At 46.8% G+C, this 9,243-nt stretch overlaps 1 long non-coding RNA gene across 1 annotated transcript; it reads right to left on the reverse strand.

The window, feature by feature from the left end:
* Nucleotides 1-5,441: 5,441 nt before the first annotated feature.
* On the reverse strand, nucleotides 5,442-7,937 carry LOC135577180 (uncharacterized). Its single transcript, XR_010468751.1, has 2 exons — nucleotides 7,394-7,937; nucleotides 5,442-6,901 (listed from the first exon to the last, which is right to left on the reverse strand). It is a non-coding gene; the product is annotated as an uncharacterized LOC135577180 (long non-coding RNA).
* Nucleotides 7,938-9,243: the final 1,306 nt, after the last annotated feature.

The raw sequence follows: 9,243 nt of genomic DNA on the forward strand, positions 1-9,243 counted from the left end.
ATTGGGCCAAAGAACATGGTATTGAGTGGGTATATTATATTCCATATCATGCACCAGCCTCTGGGAAAATTGAAAGGTACAATGGTTTGCTAAAAACTACACTAAAGGTACTTGGTGGTGGAACCTTTAAAAACTGGGATTCACATTTAGCAAAAGCCACTTGGTTGGTCAACACCAGGGGATCAACCAATCGAGCCGGGCCTGCCCAATCAGAAATTCTACGGACTGTAGAAGGAGATAAAGTCCCTGTAGTACACATGAAAAACATGTTAGGAAAGGCAGTCTGGGTTACTCCTGCCTCAGGCAAAGGCAAGCCCATTCGTGGGATTGTTTTTGCCCAGGGACCTGGCAGCACCTGGTGGGTGATGCTTAAGGATGGAGAAGTTCGGTGTGTACCTCAAGGGGATTTGAGTTTAGGTGAAAATATTCAATACTGAACTGCATGATGTGAATTGCCGTACTAACAGTGTTTAATAAGTGTTTTTTCATTTCAAAACAGTGATGATGAAACCAGAGCTAGCTTCTTCGAGTGGCGCCTGACAACTTCTTCGAAGATGATGTCTTTAACCCACAAACAGTGGTCATGAGATGCACTTGTACCATTTTTCCTGCCCTGGGAGACTGTCGTGACAAAATGAACTTAATGAACTTTTCAAAGGATGGTCCACTGATTAATTACTCCTGTGTATATATGTACATATGTATATATATATAGTAGTAGTAGTGAATAATTAGATTGTATTGATAGATTGTATTGATAAGGCGTAAGCATTCAGTGAATGGCATATTATAAGGGGTGGAATGTCCTGGTTTTGTTAAAAACAAGTTTCTCTTTCAGTGAATTTGCCTGTCAGCTAAAGCCTTCATATTAACTGCATTTTCCTGGAGCACCAGACACATGTTTTGGTAAAACTAGCAATGGAATGCAAACTTATTGATAAGCACGGATGGACATCTCGCGAAAGGGGCGACGAGAAGCAAGTGAGCAAGAAACTGACCAACTGTGTATAACATTCCATTCACGTGAATACTTCATATAAAAGTGGGAGACCACGAGGATCTCAGCCCTTTTGCCCTTTTTCCTTCTGCTTATGGTCGACATTAGAAGAGGACCTTACTAGTCATCCCTGCGAACTGAAGCCTAGTGAGAGACTGAATCCAGCTCCGATTGGCTGCAGAGTCTAACCCAGGACTTCGGGTGCCGGCTCTGCAGTTGCTGAGACTTTCAAGATTGGTTTTGTATATTTTGTATTATTTTCTCTATTCTTATTAGTAGCATTAGTAAAACATCTTTAATTTTTTCCAACTCTCTTTACTCTGACCTTCTTTTCCTCCCGATCGCCTTTCCTTAGTGGAAAGGGGGAAGAGGGAGGGGGAAGTGGGGGGGGCGGGGAGAGGGGGTTAACAATCCATCTGCCAGGGTTTTTTTGTCACCCCGCAATCCTAACCCTCGACATCCACGTAACTTCGGTTGCATGATGTGGAGAGGGAACCGTCCCTTTGAACATCCAGCTCAGCACCAGCAGTCGAGGTGCCGGGAGGAGCTGTGCTTCAGTACCGATCACTTCTGAAGCAGCTCGGACTCCTTCATATGCTGCTAATATCTCTTTTTCAGTTGGAGTATAGTTGGCCTCAGATCCTTTGTATCCTCGACTCCAAAAACCTAAGGGTCGACCTCGGGTTTCTCCTGGCGCTTTCTGCCAGAGGCTCCAGGTATGTCCATTATCTCCAGCTGCAGTGTAGAGCACATTTTTAACATCTAGTCCAGTCCGAACTGGTCCAAGGGCCACCGCATGAGTTATCTCATGCTTAATTTGTTCAAAGGCTTGTCGTTGTTCTGGGCCCCACGCAAACTGGTTCTTTTTACGAGTCACTCGATAGAGAGGGCTCACAATCTGGCTGTAGTCAGGAATATGCATTCTCCACAAACCTACAATGCCCAAGAAAGTCTGTGTCTCCTTTTTATTAGTAGGTAGAGACATTGCTGCAATTTTGTTGATCACATCCACTGGGATCTGAGGACAGCCATCTTGCCATTTTATTCCTAAAAGCTGGATCTCTCGTGCAGGTCCCTTGACCTTGCTTCGTTTTATGGCAACACCAGCATCCAAAAGAATCTGAATTATTCTCTCACCTTTCTCGAAGACTTCTTTCGCTGTGTCGCCCCATACGATGATGTCATCAATATATTGCAAGTGTTCTGGAGCTTTACCTTGCTGCAGCGTGGTCTGGATCAGTCCATGGCAGATGGTAGGACTGTGTTTCCACCCCTGGGGCTAGCAATTCCATGTATACTGGATGCCCCTCCAGTTGAAAGCAAACTGCGGCCTGCACTCTGCTGCTACAGGAATAGAGAAAAATGCATTAGCAATGTCAATTGTAGCATACCACTTATCTGCCTTTGACTCCAGTTCAAATTGCAGTTCTAGCATGTCAGGCACAGCAGCACTCAATGGTGGCATAACTTCATTCAGGCCACGATAGCCTACAGTTAGTCTCCACTCGTCACTAGACTTACACACTGGCCAAATTGGGCTGTTAAAAGGTGAGCGAGTCTTATTGATCACACCCTGGCTTTCCAGTTGACGGATCAACTTCTGGATAGGAATCAAAGAGTCTCAGTTGGTGCGATATTGTCGGCGATGCACTGTCGTGGTAGCAATTGGCACCTGCTGATCGTCAACCATCAGCAGTCCTACAACAGAAGGATCATCTGAAAGACCAGGCAAATCAGACAGCTGTTCAATTTTCTCAGTGTCCACAGCTGCTACACCAAATGCCCACCTATACCCTTTTGGGTCCTTAAAATACCCTCTCCTGAGGTAGTCTATGCCAAGGATGCACGGAGCATCTGGACCAGTCACAAGGGGATGCTTTTGCCACTTTTTTCCAGTTAGGCTCATTTCAGCTTCTACAACAGTCAGTTCCTGGGATCCCCCAGTCACTCCAACAATATTGATGGATTGCGTTCCTTTATAATTAGAAGGAATTATTTTGCACTGAGCACCAGTGTCCACTAAAGCTTTGTACTCCTGGGGGTGTGTTGTACCAGGCCATCGTATTTGTACAGTCCAATAAACTCTGTTATCCCTTTCCTCCACCTGGTTGGAGGTAGGTCACCTCTAATTTCTGTTTTGCACAGTCTCTGGGTGTGAATTAGAGGTTCCTTCAAGAGCATCAGAATCTCTTCTGCTCCTTTTGTAAAATGGAGCAGCCACCTTCCTAGGAGTTTTTCCTTTTATCTCACGTACTCGTTCCTGAAGTTCTGAGGTAGGTCTTCCATGCCACTTATTCATGTTTTTTCCCTGCTCATGTAGGAAGAACCCCAGTGAACCTCTTTTTGTGGGCTGCCTCTGTTCTCTCTCTCGAAATTGGAAACGCCTTTTCCTAATAGCTGAAACAGAGGTTTGTACAGGTCGTGAATGGTATGTGTCTTCCCTGAGTTCGTTGATTTCTCGCAACAGCTTTTCAAACCGGTCAACAGATTTTTCACACAGTTTCTCTACAGCAGAGACACAAGCCCGTAGAGAACCAGCAAGGCTGTCCTCAAAATCTTGGAGTTGCTCAATCACTTCAGTAATATTTTTTACATCTCCAGCTGACCAGACCATTCCTGCCAATGACTTAGCGTGTGCAGGTGGTGCACTTTGTACAAATCTGCGCCACAGAAGTCGTGTACAACTGATTCTATCTGGGTCTGTCCCCTCTTGGCTGTTTGGTCCAAAGTAGATGATCTCTCGCACAGCTAATTCTCTCAGGAACTGAATACCTCTCTCCATAGTATTCCATTTCCCTAACTTGTATATACAGTCTTCCTTGTAGGGAAATCTTACTTTCATAGCTGCCAGGAGTCAGGTCCAGAGAGTAGTGGCATTAGACTCTCTTGAAATTGCCCTATCAATGGTGGAATCTTTTGACAGAGATCCCAGCTGCCTGGCTTCACCACCTTCTAATTCAATTGTTTCTGCCCCATTGTCCCAGCATCGGAGCAGCCAGGTTAAAATATTCTCGCATTCACGACGACTAAAGTCCTTTCACAGATCTCTCAGCTCACCCCTTCGCATTCCATTGCTATGTTTACCAAAACATGTATCTGGTTCTCCAGGAAAATGCAGCTAATACGAAGGCTTTGGCTGACAGGCAAACTCACTAAAAGAGAACCTTGTTTTTTTAACAAAACCAAGACGCAAGGACATAGATTACAAATAAAAAAAAAAAAAAATTAGATTTCACAAATGGTACATATATGAAAAAAGGATCACGGCCTATTAAGACTTAAATTCATTCCCTGCATTTTCCTGATGTCGAGGGTTAAGTTTGCGGGGTGACAAAAAAACCCTGGCAGATGGATTGTTAACCCCCTCTCCCCCTCCCACACTTCCCCCTCCCTCTCCCCCCTTTTCACTAAGGAGAGGCGATTGGGAGGAAAAGAAGGACAGAGTAAAGAGAGTTGGAAAAAATTAAAGATGTTTTACTAATGCTACTAATAAGAATAGAGAAAATAATACAAAATATACAAAACCAATCTTGAAAGTCTCAGCAACTGCGGAGCCGGCACCTGAAGTCCTGGATTAGACTCTGCAGCCAGTCGGAGCTGGATTCAGTCTCTCACTAGGCCTCAGTTCGCAGGGACGACTAGCAAGGTCCTCTTCTAATGCCGGCCATAAGCAGAAGGGAAAAAGGAAAAAGGGAACGAGATCCTCGTGATCTCCCACTTTTATATGAAGTATTCACGTGAATGGGATGTTATACACAGTTGGTCAGTTTCTTGCTCACTTGTTTCTCGTCGCCCCTCTCGCGAGATGTCCATCCGTGCTTATCAATAAGTTTGCATTCCATTGCTAGGTTTACCAAAACATGTGTCTGGTTCTCCAGGAAAATGCAGTTAATATGAAGGCTTTAGCTGACAGGCAAATTCACTAAAAGAGAAACTTGTTTTTAGCAAAACCAGGACACCTGATCAGAGTAACAATTGGTATATCACTCTGTTAGCATTCTCATCATACTGTCTCACAACAGCCACAGGTTGTTTCTATGTTGTAGCTATCAACAGACAAATCTGCAAGTCCAATCGAATACAGTTAGCTTGTAAGGTTTTCATAAATTTATTCATCAAAGTCTCTACGACCATTTTGGCTGTCATATTTATTGGATATTGTTTTCCCTTACCAGATCGAAGTCCTGTTTCAGTTCTGTCAGTGTAGTGTTTGCTTTATTGAAACATTGGCTGTTAATACTAGTGGAAATACAGCATTTGAAATTTCCTTGGAGATTCCTCACTTGAAGCAAACTGATCTACACCATCCAAGCAGCTTCTTGTAGGACATGCAACTAAACGGAATTCTCAGAAAACATTATTTGAGCTTACAATTTACTAAACAAATCTTGACCCAAGAGAGGTATAGGGCTTTCTGGCAAATACAAGAATTCACACAGCAAACTGGACTGCGCAAGGCTTTTATTAGCATCTCATCTGGTGTGCTACAACTGTTATCCCAAAAATCAGTATTCTTTACTTGGTGTGCATACAAAAAGGCCAAATCCAGCACACTGACATGAGACATAGCCTATCACAGAGTTGCGCAAGTCTGCATACTGGAATAAATCTAGCATGCTAGAAAGAAAAATAACAGCTACTACACACAAAAATTTTACCATCACATTAATGCAGTAAAGAACTAAATTGCTCATGGTCTTCTGTATTATCACAAAACACACATTTTGAGTCAACGGATTCTCATGATTTAACAGTCTGTGAACTTATCGTACCATATAACAAAGACTTACCAAAACTGCAACATGCTTAAACAGATACCCACAAAGAAAACAGGTTAATAAGGAAAGCATCGTGCAGACTTCAATAAAGGACCCCACACTCCGATGCAACGTGAATCACGCTAGAGCCATTTATTACAGAAACAAGCCTCCTTATATATGCAACTATTCTCTGATCACACATCCACACTCCAATCATGCATTCACTAATTGGATATCATCTATGTTCACGAGCTGTCCATGCACTGGAGTCTCACTGCTGATAGATCCGTTGATTTACGTCATGTTGAGGCCTTGTTATTGTAGAAATGCCTCTCTCCCGTGGCAGGTCCTGTTTTCAGCTTTCCGAGGTGGCCTTGAAATTCCTTTGGGCCTGGCTACTTCAGTAACAAATCTCCATCTAATAGAAACCCATCCACAGTGACTGACTCTTCTCCCCACTAAGTATCTACACACGTCTAACTCAAACTGCAGTTATCTCTGAAATGTGATGCTGCCACTCTCAAAATTGAAATAATCAAGGTAAGTACCACAACAGAACACTATTTTCCGCAAGAAACTGAGGTCCAAGATATATAGCCAAATATTAGGAGATACATACTTATAAATACTTTATACCACTTCCAGTCTTTGAAAGAGTAATTTTGAGCCTGTGGAGATTCTACCACTGAACAAGTTCAAATAAGTATACATGGAAAAAATATATTCATTTAACTGTAGACACTATAATGCATGTCCTATTCTGAAACATTTCAAAGACTTTATATGGGTGGGCTGCAAAGCTACACAAGAGGGCAGGGGAACACCACAGCACTTCAGAAAAGTCCTTTAAATAATAGCTACAATTAAAAAAAAAAAAAAAATAGTAAGGCAGTAAAATCTGAACCACCATGCTAGTAAGATGGCAGTAAGTTAACCCCTCCAGGAGTCCTGCACCGACAGCCAGCCAGGCGGCAGTCCCCGCCGCAGAGCAGCCGCTCTCCAAGTGCCGGTGCTCAATTCCCGCGCCCCAACGCCGCCCAGGGAGGAGCGCAGCCCCTCCACCGCCGGGGCAGGACTGCACGCAGACGGCGCTTCCGGGTCCGGGGACAAGCGAAGAGCTGCCGGGACCGTCCTCGGCCAAAACCTGGGAAAAGACGCCAGGCTCGGCACCGCCCTAACCCGTCACCCTTTCCCCCGGGAATGGCCGCCTGAGCATTTCCTATGGACACCCCACCCGTCGCCCCCGGGGACCACGGGGGACGAGGGCACCAGCCCAGCACCCCGCGCCGCACGACGGGGCCGGGGCTCCTGGGTAGTCCCGCGGCCGCCAGGCCTCGCCCCTGGCACTGCCCGCCCAAGAAGCGCCGGACCGGGCCGCTCCTAGCCACGGGGGAAGAAGTTCCATTGCCCCCAGGGTTTGCCACCGGCCGCAACGGGCGGACCTACCGCGCTGGAGGGCTCGGCTGCGACACAGCTGGCCCCAGACAGAGGAAGAAGTTACACAAACCGGGGGAGGCGGCCCTCCCGCTCGGCCTGTCACCCCGCAGGAGGCGGCCACACAGCCCGGCCCAGCACTGCTCCCCACTGCCCTGTCCCCCTACCCCGGCGGCCTCCCGCGGGGCAACGTTCGCTTTACCTCAATGACGAAGGCGTCACCCTACTGCCTGCCAGGCATCCATCCCACTGCGTGCTAAAGCCCGACTTTCCCAGACACCAACTCGTGCCGCCCCCGCCCCGCCCTCTGACTGACAGCGGCCGAGGGGCGGTGCCCACCACTGCCTGCTCCGCGCCCTGGCCACGGGCTTGCCACAAGCTGGCCCGCGGGGCGGGCCAGCCGGACGGCTGGCTGGCGGCGGCGGGGTTAGGTCGCCTGCAGCTCTCACCCGCGGCGGAGGGGGGCTGGGATCGCTGCCCCTGAAGCGTGAGGCCCGGCGATGCCGGCGAGGCCCAGGTACCTCAGCCACAGAAGGCAAGGTTAGGCCGTGGAGCAATGGAGAGAGGAATATGTGCTTCTTCCTAGTTCCTCTTTGGGGACTTTTTTCCTCATTTTTTAATCCCCCCCCCCAACTGACGTAATATGTTACATTTGTGGAAGGTTCCCAGAACAAAACAGCTGCCTCTGCTCCCCTGTACCTGGGATGTGAGTGGCCCACTGGGTCCTGAGCAGGGTCCCGCTGTGTGGCAAGGTGATGGCAGCCTGCTGTCCCGTCAGCCCCCTACAAGTGGGTCTGCTCCTAAAGGGGCAGCTCTGTTCTGCTGGGCAGGAGCCTGGCTGTTGCTACACTCAACAAACCACTGTCCTCCCTTGCCCCTGTTCAGCCACCTCTGCCCTACACCATAGAGAGCCCTGCACTGCTCCAAATGCCTGTCAGTGAAAGCTGCTTTGCAGCAGGCGCAGTCAAATAGGTGAAAGTGGTAGATGTCTGCAGTAGCCAAATCCTTTGATTGATACCATTAATTACCATCATATGGTGCCAAAGTTTGCTAGATTCCATGCAGCACATAAAAAAATGACATATTCCCTGCCCCAAGGAGTACATGTTCTCCAGTGGATCTGACAACAAAAGGATGTGACACAACACCCCTAGCTTGCAGCAAGAGTCATGCTGCTGAGGTATGTGTGCTGTGTATGAACAGGTCTCTGCTTAACTTCAGATAATAAATATACTGTGCTGGCTTTGGCTGGGATAGAGTTAATTTTCTTCATAGTAGCTAGGATGGGGCTGGTTTGGATTTGTGCTGGAAAAAATGTTGATAATACAGGGATGTTTTCGTTATTGCTGAGCAATGCTTACATACGGTCAAGGCCTTTTTTGCTTCTCACACCGCCCCGCCAAAGAGTAGGTTGGAGGCGCACAAGAATATGTGAGGGGACACAGCCAAGACAGCTGACCCCAACTGATCAAAGGGATATTCCATACCATATGATGTCACGCTCAACAATAAAAAAGCTGGGGGAAGAAGAAGGAATGGAGGAATGTTCAGAATGACGGCATTTGTCTTCTCAAGTAACCATTAGACATGATGGAGCTCTGCTTTCTTGGAGATGGGCTGAACACCTGCATGCTGATGGGAAGTAGTGATTTAATTCCTTGCTTTACTTTGCTTGCATGCGTGGCTTTTGCTTTACCTGTTAAACTGTCTTTATCTCAACCCACGAGTTTTCTCACTTTTACTCTTCTGATTCTCTTCCCCATCCCACCAGGGGGGAGTGAGTGAGCAGTGCTAAGTTGTCAGCTGGGGTTAAACCATGACATATATGTTCATATGTTACCATGACTCAGTCCTTGTAGGTGTCGCTGCAAAAGATGAGAAAGTAGTTTAGACATAAGTATAACACAACCAGGCTGGCAGGGGAATGAATGCAGGGGTGGCATTCTGAAACAGCAAAATAGCTTATGGTCTGATCACAGACAACTGAGAGAAAAAGTGAAACAGTTTTACTACAACAAGGTGTAATTAGTTTTTGCAAACAGTAATAGGTCA

Source organism: Columba livia, chromosome W (assembly GCF_036013475.1).
Source record: "Columba livia isolate bColLiv1 breed racing homer chromosome W, bColLiv1.pat.W.v2, whole genome shotgun sequence".
Classification (NCBI taxonomy): domain Eukaryota; kingdom Metazoa; phylum Chordata; class Aves; order Columbiformes; family Columbidae; genus Columba; species Columba livia.